Below are 24425 nucleotides of genomic sequence, written 5' to 3'. Positions count from 1 at the left end.
GATGTCGTAGTCAAATTTGCCTTCATTTAAGTAAAGTAATGTAAAAGAGTAAAAAAAAGTGAAGTAATGTTAAAAAGCCTAAATTGTATTAAGAATTTTTGTTCATAATATAGATGTACATCTCTGCAGAGATGCTCTTGGAGCGTGCAATGAATAAAGCTCTGTTCTTTGTTTTTAGATTATGCAAACATGTGTCACAGCCGGCAGAAACCATATCGGAAGGAGCATTTCCTCTTGAAAGCCCTTTCTACTTACTAAGAATTCATAAGTTCTTATATTAAAAAAGATTTTTTAAAAAAACAATCTCTGGTCCCTGATAAATCATAGGAACCATTTGAATAGACCAAAAATTGTGAGCACCATTTCTAATTTATTAATTCCTTACAGCTTGCAATCCTCATATTAAGTAATGCATCAATATAAAGTTGCTGTTGTCCTGTTAAATGGGTGTTTTCACCACCCCTCAATACCTTGAATGAATTCCTTCAAATGGGAGCTATCATTGACCTAAGTTTTAACCCAGCTTTGTTTCTGATTGAAAATGCACCACTCTACTTTGTCCCAGTTCCTGCCAGTTTAGCAGTTCAGTGCACACCAGTGTGAGTAGATAAATAGGTACTGCTGCAGCAGGAAGGTAAATGGTGTTTCCTTGCGGTCTGGCTTCCATCACATTGTCCCATTGCACCAGAAGCACTTTAGTCATGCTGGCCACATGACCCGGAAAGCTGTCTGCAGGCAAACGCCGGCTCCCTTGGCCTAAAAATGGAGGTGAGCGTTGCACCCCATAGTCAAATTCAACTAGACTTAACCATCAAGGGGTCCTTTCCCTTTTACTGTGCATGCCTTCTTCTCATTGGCTGCTAATCTTCTTTTCCAAACCTTGGGAATTAATGACAGCTGATTGCTGACTGAAGTAAGTTTATAGTTGAACAGAAGGGTAAATGAGGCTCAGTTTTTAGTGAGATGTTAAACCTCTGTTTGGGCTAGACCACTTCAGGCTGTGGGGGGGGGGGGGGCTCCTGTGCCTGAGTGCTCCTCACACAAAACACAAAAACGCAAAAGTGAACAAACAGAACCCCCCCCCATCACATTCAAAACAACCATGCCAGGAAGAAGGGTTCTACCATGATCTTCTATCTGACATTTAGGTTTTTAAATGGCAGATTTATTTAGTTTGAAAGAGGAAAAATCAGTTATGTGGGACTTCCGGGTTGGCGCCATCGCCGAATGGCGGACTCCCTCCGAGCTTCGGAGGGAGTCTGCTCGGCAGGGGCTGGGTCCTACCGCACCGGCGATGCGGGGACCCTTAAAAACCACGGCCACGAGGGCCGTGGACATGGAGACTCGGCTGGCACCGCCAGCGCCCTCCCGACTCGTGAAGGAGCCTTTTTAAAGGCTACGGATCGGGTGCCGGGGAGAAGCGTGGTGCTTTGAGTCCTCTGCTATCCCTGCCGAGCGCAGCCGCATGCCATCCGGTGGAGAGCGCTGACTTCTTCTATTGAAAATTCGGACTTTTTAACAACAACCCGTGAGTAATTTGGAAACTGGGTTTAAAAGGAGAAAAAAAAGAATTTCTTTTTGAATTGGACACGAGCGGGGGGGGATCCAAAAAGGAAGTCAGTCCCCCCCCCTATTGTAAACCTTCCAAGACAAGGACGGGGAAACCAAGGTCCAAAAAGATTTGTATTGCTGATAAAAACTAAGAATTCCACGATGGGGAACCATAAGAACTGTGCTGGAGGACGAATTGAGGGAGAAGAAACGTAACCCCCCCCCCTGGGAACCGGGGTGATTGAAGAGAGAGCCTGGTGAAAAGAGTCGGAGATTTTGACAGCTGTCAAAGTAGCTGTCAAAGTCGGAAAGCGGAGAGGATTTTACTATGAGAACTTTGCTGGCTAAATTTGTTACAATTTGCTACACCTTGTTAAAACTTGGACACAAAATGGCGAAAACATGGATAACAATCGGACTTTTGGACTAGAGAAAACAAAGTTACAACAATCCCCCTAGAGGAGTTTCGGGACATTACAAAGATGGTTGTAAGTGGAAAAATACCATTGGAATTTTACAGGACTGGTTATCTTCTGGGAAAGCTGCAAAACGGAAATAATATTTTGTCTACAGGGTGTTCAGCTAAAGGAGACAATAGAATTTTCTATTGAAGAAAGGAAGGGACTGAACGCAAGTTTTTGTTCCTGAATAACAATAATCCCTGCAGACTTACTAAGCTTCTGAATTAGAACGTTTCAGCAGCGGAACAAGAGGAAACTGGACTACAATTTGGAAAGAACAATGGGGGGAGCTTTATTAAAGATCTGAAGTTAAGTGTTTTAAAAATAATTATAAAAGGAAAAAAAAAAAAAAAAAAAGCCAGCAAGGAGTTGGGGGAAATAGGTGATTTATGGATTGTAAGAATTCCAGGCGGATAACATGGTTTGGTGGTCAGGGGGAAATTAAACCGGGGACAGGGGGGGAGAACTAAAATCCAAAGGCTTGTTAACTTCTTTTTTTTTGAACTGGCTTTGTTTCATCTATTATACCTTTCATTTCTTATTTCTGATATTACTATTGTGTGGGGTGTTTTTATTATTAAAAAAAAAGGGAAATTGTGGAATAAAAATGGGGTGGACCCTGGGAAAGAAATTTTTTGTTTTTTATTAAGGGTGTTGATGAGGAGTGTATAAATTTTAAATTCGAATAATGGTCTAAACAAATTAAGTTTTTAATCAGAACCGAGAGCTTGTGGAGCCAACAATATGAAAAAGGAATATGGTAGGGGTGGGGGAAGGGGGGAGTCCCAGAAAGTGGATGTTTGAAAATAAGGTTCTGAATGTATTTCAATTCTTACTTTCTGTATTTTTGAAAATCTTAATAAATATTATTTAAAAAAAAAAAAAAATCAGTTATGTGAGCCCCTCTTTGCAGGCAGCCCAACTCAGGCACAAGTTTAGCCCCTCACTGAGACAACTAAGCATTAGCCGGCAACCACTTAGGAAAGATGCTCCAATGGTCTGTTAGCTGCTGTACACAAAACCCCAAATCAATTGAACGGCCTGCAAAACCTTCTGAGCTACATGTATTCTTTCTCTTCATACTCATCACAAACAAGGACATTTTAGGAGGCTGGGGAAAAAGATGACTAGGATATCTGGGGTTATTTTCATTATTCAAGTGGCTTGGGATCTTTCGCTGAAGTTTGACCAAAGTTCACTTTCCTCATGACAGAGCTGTCCTTGGATCCAGTAAGCTGTCCCTGGTCAAATTCTGCATCCTAAGAGCTCCTTTTATCCCCTTGTTTCTGTTTTCCCCTAGTCTGAAGCATCACATGCCACAGAGGGGGTTTTCGTTGTATTTTGTGCAGAAGAACAAAGACCTCCTTTGACCTGGATTTGGCTGCGTCTGTGATGGCCCACTTCACTGACGCCAGCTGAGCATCGTGCATTTAATTGATGAAATAATAATGATGAACCATGCCTGAACTCGCTCTGACTACCACTTGAAGCAGAAGCTGTGGTAAATCACGCTGCGCCTGCTCCCTGGCGGGAACTGGCCTCCCCCTTCCTTGGGGCACTCAGGCGTTGCCGGAGCGATGGGTTCCTGGAAGATTTGTGCACAGGCCTGCCTGGGCTTTCATTTCAAAGCTCTCCAGCCCTGTTAGTGTATGTGAGAAAGGAGCCCCTTGCTCGCTTTTTAGGAAAGCCATTCCACTGCTTTAATGGAAGCCTGGTCTTCCAAACTACCCAGAGAAAAAGGCCCAAGTTCTACTGCTGTTACAGATGCAACAGCAAAGCTTGGTGGTTGTTCTTGAGTTTGGCCAGCAGTGCTACAGCTATTTACAGGGCTGCTGCAGCGGTCCTTCAGCTGTGCATAATCTTCTGACATTATTCTTTGATGTTATGTCATCTCTCATAATTCTAGAACTCAGGGCCATCCCATGAAGTTGAATGTTGGAAGATCCAGGGCAAAGAGAAATGTGAACTTAAACTGTGGAAGATGTTCCCACAAAAGGTGGTGGTGGCCACCAACGTGGATGGCTTTAAAAGGGGCTTAGACACATCCACAGAAGATGAGGCACTCAGTGGCTGCTAGCTGCGGTGTGTATGTTCTCGCCAACTGTGCTGAGTCAAAGCAAGTGGGCTTCCTGGGCTGTGCAAGCACAGCTAGAGCATCTCAAGTTAGCAGAGCTTTTCAGAAGCTGCTTGCCATATCTATGAAGGCCCTTTCACTGTGGATATTGCTGTAATTTTTCTATTTTATGATGTTTTAATCTTTGTCTCAAAGCAGCTTACAGAAAAATAATAAAAAATACATAATGGAAAGTGAAGTACTGTATAAAATTCTTAAATAAATAAATATGGACTTCCACCATTCTATAAATGCAACAGAGTGGGATAAGGAAACCTCCTGCAAATTATGTTTGTTTCACCTTGACTGGGTTAGTGCTGCCAATCCCTTCCACTCTTCTTGTAGAAGATAGGAGTACGTAAAAGCTTAGCTGACATCCAGCCACCTCCCCAGGAGGACAGAATTGAACCCCAATTCCTTTGTCCATCCTCAGCCAATATCTGCTCAGTTAAATGCATTTGCTTTGTAGACTGGAAATCCCGCCAAGTAGAAACCAGACAGGCACTATCCCTCCAAAGTTTCAGACATTAAATCAAAACATCCCCCCCTCCGGATGTCTTTGCACCATGAATGTTCTCATTTCCTGATGTTTTAAATTTTGTACATAATGTGTTCTATATTCTTCTTCTTTGCAAGCTACTTTCAGACACATGTGAAAAGCAGGGCATAATGTTTTAAAAAATAAATAAATAACCTGGCCTGTGCTATTGTCAGCCTACTGAGGCTTTGGGAAAAGATGACAATTTTAAGCTTAAGGAAACATTTCATTTCATTTTACTTTTAATTTGCATACCGGTTTTCTATATTACTATACACAAGGCAGTTTACAAGCTGAAGAAACAACAAGAAAGACAGAAAAGATCACACACCTAATAATCTGATCCAATAAAAAAGTCATAATAAAAATATAACTTTAAAATAAACAACATATCAAATAAATCAATAATCCGTTAGAATATAATGATAAACAGTAAAATTAAGTATCAGCAAATAATAATTAAACAGTTTACTCTTAACAACTACAGCAAATAATTACTTAACTATAATTAATAGAAATAACAGCAAGTCGCAATGCATGGCATCTCTTTGACCGATCAAGAGACTTTGCCAAGTTGAGATGCTGTAGCTGTGCCTGCAGCCTCCCAGGAAATTCTCCCACTTTGAGTCAGCACAGTTGGTGAGATGTGAAATGGGATGTAGATCAGGCTTCCCCACCCCCAAGGCAGCCGCACAACCTGCACAAGTTTGTCTTGCAGTTGTTTTGCTCAGGCAGCGAAGATGGACAGTTTTAGTTGCAGCTTGAAGGCTGCCTCCTTGTAAATCTGCTCAGGGCCATCTTGGTACATTGGCCATGATGCTTCACAGCCTGGGATCCATTCTTCCCACCATGCAATTATTCTCCTCCTGGTCTTGGATTTACAGTAAGGCAGCTTTTAAAGTCATTTGTCAAATAAAAACAAGCCCTTTGGATCAGAGCATTTCAAAGCTGCCAAGTGTTCCAATATTCAGCAGCTGCTTCATTTCCCCTTTCAGATCAGTGGGATATAAAAATTAAGGCCTTTTATATGCCATTTATTTCAATGGGAATGCTAAACATTCCCCCCACGAAATCAATGGGATTTTAAAATGTTTAATGCTGGCCAGATCTTGCCCATATATTTACAGTATACCTAGGCAATTTAGGATGTAACCCTCTGCACATTTGCTTTGCTGTACACCTCATTGAAGTGAGTGGAGTTTACTTTTGACTAAGCAGTTTTAGGATTGCCCTGTTGCACCACAATTCTAAACCCACTTACTTGGAAATAAGCTCCACTGAATTCAAGAGTAGGCGTGGTTAGGATTGTGCTGTTAATCAGTTTATTCAGCTCAAGGCACTTGGGTCAATATAGGCTAATATATGGCAAGCTTTATAATCTGCAGGGTCCTGTGTGCAGCCCTTATTTTTTTGGGTGTGTGTTTGTCATTATTCATCTTAGTAAATGTGACTATTTCAAAGTTGAGTGAATGGAGAGATGATAATAATAATGTTTCTGCAATAATCCAATAATCCCTCCTTCCAGAACACATTTTAAAGGGTGTTACATGTCAGTCAGCCAAAGGCCTGGTTAAAGGGCAACGTTTTCACCTGGTGCCTAAATGGCCAGGGCCAGCCCAAGACATGTTGCTGCCTGAGGCAAAGGACAAAATGCCCTCCTCTTTCCATGTACAAAAGCCAAACTGGACCTTGCAAACACCATCTGAAGCCCTCCATGTTATGTTATGTATTGTGTATTTATACTGTAAACTCCCCTATGATCTTCAGATACAAATTTAATAAATAACAACAATAATAAATAACAATCTTACTTCAACATCAGTAATGGAACAGTCTTCTGCTGCTCCCAAGGACACCTGACTAGCTTAGAGGGTATATGACTGGCTTGTGGTAGACATTGCTCCAATATCCAACAGAGAGGAATGACATGGGGGGCTTATGAGGAATGGCTACTGCCAGGATCTGCTGGGTCAGATGACCTACCTAATGGTGGGTCTGGCTCTGGGTAGGGAAAAGTACCTAGGAGTCACTGGAAAGACCTTATAGGATGTTGGAGTATTATCAAGCACTTTATTTGTATGTCGCCTTTCCAATGTTAAAACCGGGCTCAAGGCGGCTTACACATATTTAAAAATTGCATAGCTAAAAGCATAACAAAAGTCATATACAGTAAACAAAATATCGAAACACACACACACAGCAACAATGGCAAGAACCCCATTAAACACCCCAGCCCAAGAGTCTGTTCAGCAACCTCCGCTTGTGTAGCTGGAGTCAGTTACACTCCCAGGGCAGGTGGGAAAAGGCCTGCAAGGCAAGGAGCAGGTCTTCCTGGACAGGTCGCATGTAGCATACACGCAGAGACAGCTAGATGAGGAAACATAATATAATGCTTGCACCTCACTTTTAGGTGGGGTTATACCAGCAATTGTTGGGTGGAAAGTGTGGTGCAAGCTTGAAAATTGCTCTAGAAAACTTTAGAAAACACAATATTGTGTTTTTTAAACTGTCACTGTGCACTCATGTCTTTTGAAGGAGAAAGATTAGAGTACGAATTATACATCCAATAAGTAAACCATCTTCTGAAGAGCATGAGCCTCTGTATCAGGGTGCTGGATGGATGACCTAGATTTTTTAAAAGTTTACCAGATTGTCATACCCCTCGATTGCCACCCCTGAAACTTAACTTTCAAGTGCTGATGAAATGGTGGTTATATTAAGGGACAAGAAAGCAGCTAATGGGATCTTTAACCACAAGATACAATAATGCCATTTTAAATTGAGTTCTTTTGTGGCAGGCTGTCTGGATAATATTGCTAAAGCTGAGCTTCCGTTGTGAAGTAAGTGGTGCATGTGCTGTGAAAGGCAAGCTGCAGCGTGATAACAGGCTATCTCTGCCATGCAAAAAAAGAAAAGTGTGTGAGGGGGAGGGAGAACAATCTATTTCCATCAACTCAACAGTGTGTGTCATGGTAAATACGGGCCCATGATACTCGGCCAAAGAAACATACCATATTGATTGATGTTACTGAATCCAGTGTGTTCCTTGTGCATAAATGTGCTGATGTGTCATAGGCAGGAGACCCATGTTCAATTTTCAGCACCTAGTTGAGGATATTATGTGCTTGGAGATCTACTGCCAGTTAAAGTACTCTAGCTAGACGAAGTAAAGCAGACTAGAATTACCAACTATTGCTTTCCAAAATTCTATTACTTGAGTGAGGCTATGGCCAGAGGCAACCCCTCCCCCCAAACCCCCCCCCCCAATCTGGACCACCCCAAGGTAAATTCGCAAGCACAGTACTGAATCTGGCAAAAACAATGCCACTTAGTTTGGAAATTGGGTTCAGACTCAGAAGGCTGTACCCAATGTTAGGTTTCCTCAGAGTAGACCCATTGGAGTTAGTTGCTTCCATTCATTTCAGTGAATCCACACTAAAATAGACTAAACAATGGATGCAACCAAAAGTCCTACTGATGAAGGTGTGAACTCTGGCATGGACACACTGCAGAGTGAAAGGGGTTTCCTTCTAAACAATTGAGTGACCAAATAATTCCATATTTAGCTATTCAGGAATAAATTATTGGGAAAAAGAAAGTAAACATTTTAGAGAAAAGGAGAAGCTATACCATATTTAGAGCTGAACACAACACACTAAAAGTGTCTACATTTTCCTAAAAAGAGCAAAGCTTGGAAGAGCTGATATTATTAAGTCATTATTTTAGTATTACTGTTTCTTTCTAATAAGAGAGGAATAGTGTATTAACAGCAAAAAGAAAAATGTATATTGACAGGATCGCCCAGTCGCATGCCTAAGACATTCCACACTAACATAACTGCTCACATGGAGATTCCAGCACGTATATGCAAACATATGGTTAACTAAGCAGATTGTTACTCAGATTCATCCTTAAGCAGATTGCTAACTGGGTTACTTAACAGAAATACAAGTGTATTTACTGAAACCAGCTCTGCCTCACAGTTGGTTGCTGTGGTAATGCAATACTTTTATGGGGCTTGGATCTATACTGTTGTTTTGGAAGAGATGGAGAATTCTTTTTTCTCTGAATGGAATCAAATGTTTCTCCTCACTGTAAGGTGAGATGACTTTTGTGGTTGAAGGGATAAAAGTTTGGATTCAAGGTGACTAGAAACGGCTCAGTTCACAGTCCCCCCCCCCCATATTTATTTCCTGCCTGTCTTCTGACAGGGAAGCCAAGGTGGTGCTCATGTGCTACGCATCCAGATTCAGAACTGCTTCACACCAGCAGGTGGTGAACTCCTTTGCACCCTGGACATAGCAAAGAGGAAAGAGGGCCATGGTCCTAGGAGCCTGCCATCTGTAAAATAAATATAAAAATATTTTGTATGCATTTGACTGCCCTTCAGCTGTCTGTGGACAAATACCGGTCCCTCAGCCTGAAAAGCGAGATGAGCACCGCACTCCAAAGTCGCCTTTGACTGGACTGAACCATCCAGGGGTCCTTTACCTTTTTACCTTTTACCTCTACTTCTCCACCACATTCAAGGTTCTTGCATTAATTTATAAGCCCTGAAAAGGTTAGCGCCAGGTATCCTAGGGTCCACCTTAACCTTTATATCCCAGCTTGATCACGAAGATCATCTGTGGGAGTTTTGTTGCCCCACTCCACCAAGTGGATGAGGCTTATTTGACATCAACAGGAAATAGAGCCCAGTCTTATGGAATACCCTGCCCCTAAAGAGCCACCAGGTGTCTTCTGTTCCAGGTTCAAAATGCCATCAGGCTTATGCAGGCAGTTTAGAAAATATATTTCTGTAGTAGTTAGCTGACTGTCTCTGGTTTTTATTATGTACAGATGCACTGCTTTGATATATTTATGATATATGTATATAACTGTGTTTATTAATGAATACTAAAATATGTTTTGTGTGTGCAAAAGCAAGCCTTAGGCTCCCCCCACCCCAGTGTTTGGTATGTATACCTCTGGAGCATACATGAGTACATGTATATGCTGCTTGCACAGGTGAATAGTTTGGGGAGGAGTTTCTTGCAGGCACCTCAGTCCACATAAATGACCAGGCATGGGTCTATGAACCCTCCGCTGTAGATGGCTGGGTGCATAGCCTCTTAGGCTTTAAATGTGTGGCAACGGCTAAGTCACTGTCTCGCTCCCTTGGCCCTCCATCAGCAAAATGCTGATGATAGTGATTCACATTTGTAGCAGAGGAATAACTTTACATTCATTGTCAGCCTAACTGCACAAGCAACTACCCAGTCTCTTGGGGCACTGCAAGAGAGTCCAAGAAGGAAGTAGCATGCAGTCTTGAGAGGTGCACACCTTACCAAAGGCAGGGAGTGCAACTCTCAGATCACACAGTGCATCAGTGTGGGTCAACAACATGTCTGGAACCTTTTTTTGTTTGATCTCTACTGATGTATCTTGAAGGTTTACAATGACCACTCTTGGGCTAAGAGAGGCCATAGCTAATTAAACGATAGCATTTAAATGCCTGTATCTAGGTCATGTCTGTATTGCTACACATTCTTGGTTTTTATTAAAAACTCTAGTAGCAAGGCCAATGAACATTCTCAAAAAATATTTAAAAGAAAGAGAATTGTGGGGCTATTTTTTTAATAGAAAAAGTATGGAAATTGTGTTTAAAACATCTGTCTCCACTTGATGAACTCTTAGGTGGTCAAAAGGTCAAAAATGAAAGTCAAAGATACTCTTTCTGGTGGAACTCTCCCTCTTACAGTGTGTAATGGCTTTTTCTTTAACTAAGCCTGGGAGGTCAAAAGAGCAGACAGATATTAACCCTGAAAGCCTCGAGCTCTTCCCCTGTGACACTAGGGTCTCTCTAAATTAAAATGGTCTCATAGGTGTGTGCAACTTGCACATTTAAAAAAATGCAAGCTTGGAAAATTATTGCAGCAGGGCTCTTTAACATACTCTAACAGCTGCTTTTATTTTCATTTATCCCTTTTGTGGCTACAGGATTGTGTGCAAAATGAAATTCTGCTTAAATCACAATGAGGTCATTCAGTCCAGCACTAAGGGACATAAGGACAAACAAAGAAGCTTGTGTGGTTATCCTTAGTGAGGTGAGGAATAGCACATGAAAACTGGTGCTGTGAATGTCATTCCTCAACCCAGTCCAGCAGTGAGGCTTGTGCATGCATAGTCCAATCAGATAACCAGCGATGATGCCAAGGGCCTGTTTAGGAAAGTAAGAGACTGGGGTATCCCTCTCTGCCAAACAACTGATCAGAACACTCACCATTTATCTGACTACATTGCACAAGCACACATTTGGATTGGGGCCAATAGGAATGATCTAGCATAATGGTGGACAGGATTATAACCTTAACTTTGTGGCAAATACCTAAAGAGTGATATCTTTGTTAATGTTGCCCAGATATCCCACAAAATAGAGGAATGGTTTCTTTTCTCTCAGCCCGTAAAAAATGATAAATACTAATATTTATGCCATTAAACAATATAAAAACCAAAGCTAAATCGCCACCTGCAATGGGTAAATTAAATATTGACTAGTTCATTGACTGTTAGATTTAATTTGAAGCAATCATGCAGGAGCCATAATGGTGTGGAAGACGACTGACTATTTAATCTTGGCTGTCATCCCTGTTAAGTGTTGAATAATGAGAAAAAAATGTACTTGACAGACTAGGCGAGTTGACTTCATCTCCTGTTTCTGTGTCAGGAAGGTTAGGGAACTTCATAAGGCTGTTGGGAACAACTGTTGGAGCAGCACTCTCCGCTTTTCAGTATACAGATGAAGTTGGATAGTATGAACACTCTTTTTCTGACACCCTCCACTTGATTCAATTTCCAGGGTAATTGCTTGGACTGGTCTAGCTAGCCACAGGCCACATCTCCCCCTTCTGGCTGGACACACTTCCCATAAGATACACCAGTAAGTCTGAGATAGATAATACTTTATTCGGCTATAAGCCCACAAGGTAAAACAAATCAATAGATAAAAATCAATAGATAAAATCAATAGCATTTTACAATCTAAAATATCAACTAAAATATTTCAACGCATAATCTCTAAATGTACCGTGTTATGGCCTTGAAGATAAAGATGGTGCATAGAGTTTACTGAATTTTTAATAGTCATGCAGCATTCCATGAAGTCTTTTATATGACAGAACTGAGATCAGGAATCTAGCAACCTGTAAAGTTCTATAAGAGTCAATGTCCTGGAGTAGATAAGCTAGATGTAATTCAGGTGGTTTAGCAGCAGTTTCCAGAATGATTGAACTCAGGATCCTTGATCGGGGAACATTGTATAAGGGGCAATTAAACAAGATATGATAAAGGGATTCTATCGATTTGTTGTCACATGCGCACAAAACAGAGATTTTACCGTTAGAAAATCTATTGCTCAGCACATTTGAGGGGAACACATTAAATCTGGCTCTAACAAATGCGAATCTATGCGACGCAGCCGATAAAGTAGACAGATATCGAGGTATCTGGGACATAGATGTAATGCCCTGATATATCGGGGAACATGTACCTCCACCTGTGGTAAGATTTTGTTGTAAATCTACCTCCTCCAGTCTTTGTTTGATGACCTTTTTAGCTGTAATTAGATCTAAATTAAGTATATCGGAAGGAGAGATTCCATAAGACAACAGTTTGGAATGGATTTTTGTTGCCCATGGGCTGGTGAATTCATCTCTCCAAAGACACTGAATAAGATGGTAGTTTGGCAATTTATGCCAAAGGGACAGCCAATAATTAAAGGCATGTCTCCACATCAGAATCTCAAGGGAGGGGGTCTTAAGTTCTAAGCGAATGGCAGAGTTGCTTACACAGGAGGGTAGTTTCAAAAGGCGTCTTAGAAAAAGATTTTGCAATGTCACCAGAGGCAAGAGGTTTACAAAGGCGCCCCATAAAGGGACCGCATAGGCCATAGTTGCAACCACTTTTGCACTATAAACTTTTAAGGCGGATGGAACATGCATAGCCCCCTCAGTAAAGAAGAAACGTAGTAGAGCGTAGATAAGGGCTTTCACCTTGTTTTGTAAATATGTGATATGCGCTTTCCATCCCATATTATACTGGAAGTAAATTCCTAGATATTGAAATTTGTAAACTTGTTCAATTGGCTTCCCCTCAAGTTCCCATCTATACAGTTTACGACTCCTGGAAAAAATTAGGACTTTAGATTTGGAATGGTTAATAGTAAGTAAATTTGTTTGGCAATATGATGCAAAAATCTTAAGGGCCCTCCTCAAACCGATTCGAGAATAAGAGAGGATCACCGCATCGTCAGCGTACAATAATAAGGGGCAGCGATAGTCTGCAAGCCTGGGTGCATGAATGGAGGTTTGGGCCTCAGCTAGGGGCGTCCTCATGTCACTAATATAAAGGTTAAAAAGATAGGGGGCAAGGATACACCCTTGTCGTACCCCCTTGTTTATTGGAACTAAGTTTGTGAGATCGCCCTCAGGTGTTAACCTCACCCTAGCGGCCGTCCCTTCATGTAATTTAATCAATAGCCACAACAGCCTTTTTTCTATGCCCCACTTTGCCAGTTTTTCCCATAACAGCTCTCTAGAGATACTGTCAAAAGCCGCCTTCAGGTCTATAAAAGCGGCACATAGAAGACCATGAGTAGGGGAAGAATACTTCCGCGCCAAATGATATAGAATTATAGCATGGTCAATAGAAGCGCGATTTGGTCTAAACCCGACCTGTTCATGGCCTATCAGATTGGAATCTTCGGCCCATTGGGTTAGTCTGGTTAGCAAGAAGCGAGTGTAGATTTTTCCGATGATTGATAATAAACTGATATTACGATAGTTTCCTGGGTCCTCTGGTGGTCCTTTTTTATATATAGGAATTATGATGGACTCCTTCCATGATGCAGGTATCTGGCCCGTGGCATTGATTGCATCAAAGATTTTTGCAAGAATTTTAGCCCACCATATTGGGTGTTGTTTAATAGCTTCCGCCGGGATCAGATCGGACCCTGGGGCTTTATCAGTTTTCAGTTTAGCAATTAAATCTACTATTTCCTCCGGGTCAGTATCTGGCCATATGGGCAAGTGACTTGAGAGAGTATCAGATTGGATGTTAGAGATGTCTGTCTGGGAGAAATATTTTCTTAGAAATTGTTCCCATGTCGGGGCTGGGATAACCGTCAATGGGTATTTCCTCGATCTTTTGTTGATTAAATTCCAAAAACCGCGAGGGCTGCGAAGCTTAGAGGCAGCAATCAGCGCTTGCCAACGTCTTAGCTGCCACTCGTGCTTGAAGTAAGTCTGAGAGTAAATCAATCCGTACATTTATGACTAGCGAGAAGAACGGAATTCCTGGATAAGGCGGAGGCTCAGCTAGTCCAGCATTCAGTTTCTAACAGGGGCTGATGAGAGACTCCTTTTTGAAAGTTATCTAAGGCATTGTTGCAAAAAAGTCACTCATGGAATTTGTTTGATGAAGAAATTGGTTAAGCAGAAGTCTTCTTAATTATACTCTTAGCATGTTATTGGCCGCCTTTTAGTACTTTTGTGAATCAAAATAGACAAGATAAGCACCTACCTCCTCAGATGAATCACTCTGAAAAGATCAAGGTTGTTAAATTTGGAGTGATAGCCTTCCTTGTGTGTTTTCTTAATTGCACATAATAGAACTCTTCCACGCATGACTTTTTGATATTGCATTAACCCCTTTCCTATGGCATTTTTTTTTTGGGGGGGGGAGTGTTTCTATATGTTGTCATCTTCTCTCTCTCTCTCTCTCTACACACACACACACACACACACACTGTGTATGTGTAACCATTACATATATAGAGATCTAGGGTCTGTAAACTAAATTCTCTGTTGAATTCTGTAGAACAAAAAGCAGTCTGCAGCCTGGTGCACAGTTGACCAAGAGTCCTAACCTGCTCCCACCCCAGACATTCCACGGCTGCCCTCAAGCACACACCTTTACTTTTTCCTACATAAGTGAGTGGCTGCCACTTACTCCTATGGTTGAAAAAGTAGATTTGGTACTTAGGGAACATTGCTGTGTTGAAGGTGCTGCTGCCAAGAGACAAGGAATGTGCAGTGCACCTCTGGGCACAAAGGCATGTCAAGCCTCTGCCATACTGAAGCCTTCGCTCCACATACAAACTCTTCTTCTTATAACCAGAATGGCGGACAATTTTCTAGGCCAAAATATTCACTACACAAAACCAATGTGGTAAAGTCACCTTCTGGTGACAAATAAAAACAAATCTGAAAATTGGCTTTTTACAAAATAAGATATATTATTGTAGCATTGTCTAAATTTAGGAACCTTGATTGTGTTTGCTTTTTTAAAAAAAACCACATAGAGACTGGGCATTTCAAAGACTTGAATCGTTTCTTTCATGTAGAATTTTGTTTGGCAGGACTGAAATCTTTTTGTGCATTAAAAAACAACAACAAACCCTTTCACACCTTTACATAATTTAGTCCTCAAAACTCCAAACAAGCTGAAGCCGTTACTCGCATGGCAATCAAATTATTCTCTTTGAGAATGCTCTCCATTCTTGGCAAAATAAGTTTTCTGTTTTTTGTTGGCTTGAAACCAGTCACTTCTCAGTGGGATAATTGCCACCTTTGCTATGTGCAATATAAAATGTGTAGTGCAACGATTACATCTACACTTACAACACAGAAATGCCACGAAAGCAGTTCTGTTTTTCTTGAAGATCTTCAGGATTTTCAGACAACCCAGCATCATTGCTCAGCTAATGAATGTCTTGTTGGTTGGATTCCTCATACACCTGCACCATCACACTCCTCAGGCAGAAATGGAGGAGACACTCAAAATGGAGTAGCAACCCCACACTGAGTTCTTTCCCATCCCCCTCAAAATGTCCCCCCCCCCCCCGCACCACCAACCATTGATGAGAAGCAGGGAAATGAACCATTCGTGATGTTATGGGAAGATGTACAAAAGGCAGGAGAAAGTTCTGCCCTCCTAAAAATGGCCCCCAGGATTTCTTCTACATGACTGGAGGAGATCCATTATCAAATGCATGGCCCTGTATGCATCACTTACAGTTTACCTCTGGTGAGGCTAGAAGGAGGAGATTAGAAGCTCTTACTTGCATTGTCAGTAAATCACAGTATATTATTATTCTGAACCCTAAACTGTGATTATTCTTAGTTATGGTTTGGGGAAACAAGACAACTTCAGAAAGCAGTTACCCAGGTTCAAACATCCCATGATACTAAACTAGTTAAAAACGAAAGTCAAAACTTCGGATAAAGGGTGGTATATAAATAAAGACCATCGAATGGAATGATATCACAGCACGACATATCCAATCAGATTTTACTATCAGATGACATCACTGAGGGCACAGGAGAGCAATTGAAGACAACAACATGGTTAACTGAACATTTTAATTTTATTTTTTACAAGTGCTCAGAAATAGCTGAAAACTGAAGGCACCTCTTGGCATGTTGAAAATGTTTGTGAAAAACCGAGACCACTTTCTCAGCAGCTCTGCTTTTAACCCCCATAAAGTCAGAAGTAGTGCTGGAATAACATTGGGCAGCTGGTCTGGCCCATTTACTTTAAAGCTGCCAGACTAATTTAAGTGTCACTTTCAAATGTCTTCAGATAAATTCAGCCCAATGTGTAAAAAACAACAACTAAGTATTACTTTGCAAGTTGGTAAATGGTGGCTGCCTTTTTCAGCATAACACTTTTCTAGTAGCAAATATTATCTACATAGGGATGTGGGTGGCACTGTGGGTTAAACCACAGAGCCTAGGACTTGCCGATCGGAAGGTCGGCGGTTCGAATCCCCACGATTGGGTGAGCTCCCGTTGCTCAGTCCCTGCTCCTGCCAACCCAGCAGTTTGAAAGCACGTCAAAGTGCAAGTAAATAAATAGGTACTGCTCCGGCAGGAAGCTAAACGGCGTTTCCGTGCATTGCTCTGGTTCACCAGAAGTGGCTTAGTCATGCTGGCCACATGACCCGGAAGCTGTACGCAGGCTCCCTTGGCCAGTTAAGCGAGATGAGCGCCACAACCCCAGAGTCGGTCACTACTGGACCTAACGGTCAGGGGTCCCTTTACCTTTACCTTTATTATCTACATAAGTTGCATCTTGAGATGCTGAGAACCATGGGAATGTATTCCCTGGTTAGATCCTCTGAATTTATTTGAATAGAATTTGTGAAAGATGTGTGGGATGGGCAGGATGAGGAGAGGTAACCCTGCCCGTGCGGGCCAGTCGTGTCCGTCTCTAGGGTTGTGCGCCCATCTCACTTAAGAGGCCGGGAGCCAGCGCTGTCCGGAGACACTTCCGAGTCACGTGGCCAGCGTGACGAAGCTGCATCTGGCGAGCCAGAGCAGCACACAGAACGCCGTTTACCTTCCCGCTAGTAAGCGGTCCCTATTTATCTACTTGCACTTAAGGGTGCTTTCGAACTGCTAGGTGGGCAGGAGCTGGGACCGAACGACGGGAGCTCACCCCGCCGCGGGGATTCGAACCGCCGACCATGCGATCGGCAAGCCCTAGGCACTGAGGTTTTACCCACAGCGCTACCCGCGTGATCAGGATGAGGAGGGAATGTACTAATTAAATAAACTTTATATGCAAAGATAAGTGTTGATGATGGCAGTTATTACTTAAATAAAGTTCAAGTCCCTATTAAAGGAGTAAAACATGAGACAAAAACTGCTGCAGATTTAGTTCAGTGTAATGATTTTATATGTCTCAGGCATGATTGCACAGGGGAAGGAGCTGTGCTGTAAATCCAATGATTTTGGTGGTTACTGAATGAATGCAGACTTTCCAAGAAACCTCAACCGCTACTTAAAAGCAGTGCTAAACACACATATAAAGCTCCCAATTCCAGGTAATATAATCTGCACATTATGCTAATTTGTGCTAATATGACTATCAGATTTGCTAGGCTAGCATACTTAATATGTATAATTTCCAGCAGGTGGTTCACCTCGGCTGCTGCTCTGGAGACAGTGAGCAACATTTGATTTCTAAAAAAAAGAGGCACATCGGGAGTTAAACTTGCCTGGAAGCCCAGGCCCTAATGCCATACATCATTTGTTCAGATTGATGTGGTTGTTCAGTAGTGAAGGAATCATGGTTCAATGACAGAACCCATGTCTTATATTCTGGAGGTCCTGAGTTCATTCCCTGGTATCTCTAGTTAAGAAGAAGCTGTGCTGGGGAAATCTGACCTCATGTGCTCAACGTAATAATGCCTTCTTAATGGCATGCATTTGGGAATAGACTCCATCCTGCTAAGCCATTACTGAAGGGAAAGAAAACACTGTGCATGCTCAGATGTAGGCCTTTTTGCTCACTTGAGCCATGGATGTAGTTTAGCACTTAACATTTCTAAGTTTCAGAGCAAAATCTTGGAAATACGGTACTAATGTAGGTATTTAGCTTCTAGCTGGAAAAGCAGAGTTCTTCTCATTCCTGCTCTGCTCCTGCTTCTATTTCCCCAAAACGCAGAACAGCATACAATCTATTTATCTGGTGCAATCCAGATTTTTATGGTACCGATCCCTGGTTAAGTCACTGCTCCCACTTTGCCCTGTGAGAGATTTGGTGGTACTTTTTAACCTTATTGTCACCCTGCACATATATTTGCTAATGTTCAGGCTTCAGCCCCCTTCTTAAGGCCTCCAGGGGCTACAATTTCAGGGTGCATCGTGTCTCTTAATGCGTGTGCATGTGAAGGCGCGCACATAAGCCCTAAGGCACCATGGAGTACAGTCTGCCTTCTTGCCCGCTGCAGCTAGTGAGGTTCACTTCCAGCTGTTACGTAATATATATTATAGGACAATTGTATTTTTTTCTAATACATGTTGACCCCAAGGGACCAACACACACATTCTTAAATCACGGGGCCAGTGCCAGGCAGTGGCTGTTCATGCTTTCTTGTGTGTGTGTGTTCTTATCTTTGGGGGTTTTCAGAGAAGGGATACTGGGGGTGGGACTATTCTTTTCTTCATCTTGTTAAATAGTGCCCTGTCAGATCATAGGAAAGTAATATTTTTTTATTCAGAGGAGATTTGAAGCTTTAACAATAGAGAATGAAGAAACAAATTTGAGTGTGAACTGCCGTAAGGAATATCATGAAAGCTTTGATTCCAGCTTTGATACTAAGGCTTCATTTTACTCTGCGGTAGTACGGCCCTGCTTCGATGGGGCTGTTCTGAAGCAAGTGGTACAGAATTATAAGCCAAAATGATTGTGCTAACAGAGCATCCTTTTAAAATGGATGTGTTGATCACAGCATAAACTACCCCAGCTGTATACAATGGGGAATTCTGATAGTTCTGTCAGCAATACCTGTTTTCCTGCGTAAACATATATCTTCTTTTTTTTATAAAAAAAGCTTGTTTTTACTACTTAGTACTTTGTCTAAATATAATATCCCTATTAGTGCAGGTGAAATATAACTCTGGGCCAGACACTCAGAGTCTCTTCCCATTTCTCAATATAAGCAGGTGCCTCTGACCACTGTATGCCTGCAGCTACCTAGGGCATGTAAGGATGTGGCGTCTTGGTAACTTTCGGGTATATAAAACCTAATTACTTTTGATCAGGGCATATACATAAAGAAACAGACTTCCTTAGCTGAGTGAGGAATCCCCCACATAAATGTCAGTTGCACATGTTACTCCTGGCCCCGTCTAGTAATTGAATGCTGCTTTGTTGTAGTCCTGGTCAGATGATGGGTGATTTGCATCTGTGTGTTGGGTGGGTGGGGGGATATAATGGGGGCAAAAGGGCTGGATTGAGTCCCTTTCACTGCACAGACTAACAATGCTACTGCCAATATGACTCAACTGGAGCTACCTAAGTAGATCCTTGCTGAATCAACCCAGCATCCCATTTCCCATATTGGCCAACCAGATGCCTATGTGAAACCCACAAGCAGCACATAAAGCAGAGAGGGGCTTTCCAGAAGTCTTCATCCAGCCTTCGGCACACTCTTCAGGCTGCATCCTCTCTCCGCATTATGCTCCTCACCTGCTCAACACCCTCCTCAGGTGCTTTTGCCTGGCTGGAATGTGTCCTTGAACTGTGACAATGTGTCACAGAGTGAGTGAGCCAGTCAGTCAGTCAGTCATCACACAGTTCAAAATTGGAGTGAACTATTAACACAGCCACCGCAGACTTGGTAGAGTGTCAGGCCTAATGAGCACAGCATCTCATTCCTAATAGGTCTTCATGAAACCAGTTGCCGAGACTGAAAGTCCCCACCTCTGGGAGACAGAGGGGGAGGGGAAATGGTCACAGCAGGGCAGGGAGACACCTGTGATTCTTCATCAACCTGACTCTTGGCTTCCCTCCTCCCACTTGCCAGCTTCAGCTTCTGATTCTTGACTTTTCTCTGTCACAGACTCTCCCTGCAGCCCAAGCCCTGCTTCCCCTTCAGTTTCCAACACCCCCACTTCCCAGTTTTCTCCCTCTGACCATCCATCACCATCCCACCCACCCCCCTCCCCAGGCTCTGAGCCTTCTTCTGTTGGTGGTTCCCCAGCTGGTTCCTCCTACCATCCATGACATCATGCCTGTTGTCTGGAGGATGCAGCGGGATGTGTGTGTAGGGGTCAGAACTTCTGACTTTTGCATGGCTGTTCCACTCCCGGACATAAAGGCAATGTTCCTTATTGCTCCCAGCACCAGGAATTTACTGCAGTACCAGTGGGATGGTGGGGCAGTGGTGCTTGCCTGACTTCTGTGCTGATCTCACCCTACCCACTCTACCTCCTGGTGAGCAGCAGTGGCATGGCCAGCCAGAGGTCAGGTGAGTACTGCCATTTCACAACACCATCCGCTCCTGATTTAGTGACATACTGCCTCTGAATCTGGACGTTGAACATAGCCATCACGACTTGTAGTCATTAATAGACTTACCCTGCATGAAATTTGTCTAATTCTCTTTTAAAGCCATCTAAGCTGCTTGGCATCACAATAACTTGTGGCAGGAAATGTGATAAATCAGGGTCAGGAACTGTGTGCATATGTTTGCATCAGGGCCAGTTTATGCAGCAGCCCTCAGTATAGAAGACCACAGCTTCAGTCCTATACACACTTACTTACCTGGGAGTAGGTCCTAGTGATGTAGCCTACTTTGGAGTAGACATGCAGTATTTACTCAGAAGTCTACTTGAGTGCAGTGCTCTGGTAAATTGCCATAAGATGGCAGCCCAAGGCTTTTGTTTAAAATACTATTGTTTAGTCCTACTCTTAATTAGTCTTACTCTCCAATCAATCAATCAATCAATCAATCAATTACATGCTACTGATATCAAAAATACCTGCAATTCTTGTGTAGTTTGTACTGATATTTGTACTATATCTATATATATAAAATAATCATATTGAAGATACATAATGAATATAATTCAAGTCCAGAACCATGTTAGACTGTGGCTGTGATCAAAGTTGCAGTCCTGTGTATACTTGGGTTTACTTCTGAGTAGACATGTCTAGGCTTGCACTATAAGTCTTTTTGTTTTAAAAAAGTTAATTTTAACTACTTCATACACCACTTAATTGTTTGTGAAATAATACTAAACTTATTGTAGCTCTCCACTGCGGAGCACACTTACTTGGCAATAAGTCCAGGGGTATTTATAACCCAGATGGGTGGGGTATAAATAATAATAATAATTATTATTATTATTATTATTATTATTATTATTATTATTCCATTATTTTCAAAGCTGAGAGAGTGTGGGGCAGCCTGTGTACACTAAAGCCTTTATTTATGCTCTGTAACCCCTGGATTGGGAGGAATGGAGGGTGGTTGCTTGGAGGGATGTATTTAGACTCTTTTTTTCACCCAATGAGTAATTTGTAGTGAAATTCTTTCCCAAGCAACAGCTCATTATTACAATCTGGTTAATGATGTGCTTATTTAGCCTCCAAGTAATGAATTGCTTTTCCCAATTAATTGATTAATTTGCACCTCTTGACTGTGGTTATAATGCAATAATTCAGCTGGTCTTTCCATTGACATAGGAGATGAACATGTTATTTTAAAAACTTCTAATACACTGACCTCTATTCTTTTAAACACACACACACACACATGCAAGCCACCCACCCTGCTCACATGATTGGCCTACTTGTGTGACCAGTGTAACGTAGCAGCCACAAACTCATGTGAGAGCTGTTCCTCTTCTGTGAACTGGAAAATTACAAGTTTAATTTTTTCAGCTCCGGAAGAACAGGAGTAATCTTGTGTTGAGGCAATCACTCCAATTTTACTTTGCTCCCACGAGAAGGCCACTCACATGAGCCTCGGGGTCTGGTGTAAGCTGACCGCTGTTACAGCACTGGAACTGACTCTGGAAATCTCTTCCGCTTCCTACATAAAATTAAAATCCTGGCTTGATTAAATAAATCAGTGTGAAATTCAAAAGTTTCTTCTGGGAGCTCCTTTGAGGGAACCCAGTGGATGTTTTCATGGGTATTGGTTGCATGAGAAACAAGGATATGACATTTGGGCTGTTAACACTTTGATTTCACTGGTAGATGGTATGGCATGTACACTTTGAGGAGTTTTACTGTTCAAAACCACAGAGCCTAGGACTTGCCGATCGGAAGGTCGGCTGTTCGAATCCCCGCGACAGGGTGAGCTCCCATTGCTCGGTCCCAACTCCTGCCAACCTAGCAGTTCTAGGTGTAGTGTGGAGCCAGTGTGGTGTAGTGGTTAAGAGCGGCAGTCTCGTAATCTGGGGAACCGGGTTCGCGTCCCCGCTCCTCCACATGCAGCTGCTGGGTGACCTTGGGCCAGTCACACTTCTCTGAAGTCTCTCAGCCCCACTCACCTCACAGAGTGTTTGTTGTGGGGGAGGAAGGAAAAGGAGAATGTGAGCCGCTTTGAGACTCCTTAAAGGGAGTGAAAGGTGGGATATCAAATCCAAACTCTTCTTCTTCTTCTTCTAAAGCACGTCAAAGTGCAAGTAGATAAATAGGTACCTTTCCATGCACTACTCTGGTTTCGCCAGAAGCGGCTTAGTCATGCTGGCCACATGACCCAGACAAATGTTGGCTCCCTCGGCCAGTAAAGCGAGATGAGCGCCGCAACCCTAGAGTCACTTGCGACTGGACTTAACTGTCAGGGGTCCTTTACCTTTACCTTTTTACACAAAAGACACCACCGATAAGCAAATACTGACTGCTATTAAAGAACACATGACTTTAAATTGGTTAGATGATTCCCCAAAGAAAGACTTCTACTTTGGCTCTATGAGCTTTGTAGGAAACCTTCATAGCTGTTAATTATATTAAATGAAACACTATGGTTGGATTATATTACAATATATTATGGGACAACTAATTGGCTAGTATATTAGATTGAGACAATGTGAAAAAGAATTTTTATAAAGCATTGAAAATTGAAATCATCATGCCGTTAAAAATTAAATGTAATTCACTTACTAAATAAAAAGAAGGGCAAGGTCAGTATTAGCTATCAAATGATGTTAATGTAGAACTCCCTGTTTCATAGCAGTATAGTGGTTTTTCAGGATCAAGCTAGATGTAAAGAGAGTATCTACAAATGTTCATCCACGTATTTACCCAATTCACATGTAAAGTGGGGAGTAGGAAAAACTAACTTTAACCTGTCTCCTTCCCCAGCTTACCTTCCTGTGTGCCATCAATTTCTGAACTTCTCCAGCCTGGCTCCTAGACTAGATACAAACCAGAATGAGAGAAAAGAAATTGAAGTAATGGTGTGTGGAGAGCAGGAATGAGAGAATATGTCAATTTCAGATTCTCTTAGTTTCTCATTTTTCCAATCTTTAGTTCAGTTCCAACTATGCGTTCTTCTCAGAGGCTTGGAATGTTCTTTTTTAAAAGGATCAAGTTCAGCATGTCCAAAAAGGAACTAAATACAGCTTCTCTTCTTCTCTTTGCAAAATAAGCTAGCTTGGTTCATGTTCAGTTCAAGTTCATCTGTTGAGATCATCAAGTTGATCCTTGTCATTCCCCCTCCCTGCAAAAACCTGCACGCAGTATTCCAGGTGTGGTCTGATCAAGGCAGAATACAGCAGTACTATTACTTCCCTTGACTTTTACTTACTATCCTTCTGTTGATGCAGCCAAGAGTCTCTTATTGTTATTTCATCTAAATGAAAATTCCTTCTTTCTCCTGCTTGTACACTGAATCTATGGATATCTATGGATACTGGAGAGAGAGACAGAAGAAAGAGACTTGGCCTCTCTTGAGTAGAAATGGGTTGACCTGGAAAAGATCCAAGCTTTTAAAAAATGTGGACTGATTCCTTGCCCAATCCAAGGCCAAGAAAGATGATCACATGGGCTTTAGTGGATTTCCAAAAGACTAAAAGAAAATAAGAATTGCTTTGCTGGTTACGGCCAAGCTATCTATTTCAGCGACTGTTCAGATGCCTCTCCAACCTCACATCAGGGCAGAGCGCAGCCACCTGGCCCCGCCTCCAGCAGCTAGTACAGTGGTACCTCGGTTTAAGAACAGCCCTGTTTATGAACAATTCAGTTTATGAACTCCACAAAACCGGAAGTAGTGTCCCGGTTTGCGAACTTTACCTCGGTCTAAGAACGGAAGCTGAACAGAGGAAGGGCACTGGCGGCAGGAGGCCTCATTAGGGAAAGCACGCCCCGGTTTAAGAACGGTTTCGGTTTAAGAACAGACTTCCAGAATGGATTAAGTTCGTAAACCGAGGTACCACTATACTCAGAAGCAGACTACACAAATAACAGTATGAGGTCAGTCAAA

At 42.2% G+C, this 24425-nt stretch overlaps 1 protein-coding gene and 1 long non-coding RNA gene across 5 annotated transcripts in view; both read left to right on the top strand.

Moving 5' to 3' along the window:
* PHF21B (PHD finger protein 21B) overlaps window positions 1–24425 on the top strand; it is a 188709-nt gene that overhangs the window by 57393 nt on the left and 106891 nt on the right. The window lies entirely within an intron of this gene.
* Window positions 3401–4319, top strand: LOC308477314. The gene is made up of 2 exons (XR_013986477.1): window positions 3401–3758; window positions 3791–4319. It is a non-coding gene; the product is annotated as an uncharacterized lncRNA (long non-coding RNA).

The sequence above is a fragment of the Podarcis pityusensis genome (assembly GCF_964106645.2).
Source record: "Podarcis pityusensis genome assembly, chromosome: 5".
Lineage (NCBI taxonomy): Eukaryota > Metazoa > Chordata > Lepidosauria > Squamata > Lacertidae > Podarcis > Podarcis pityusensis.
This window is presented reverse-complemented; position numbering and strand designations above follow the sequence as displayed.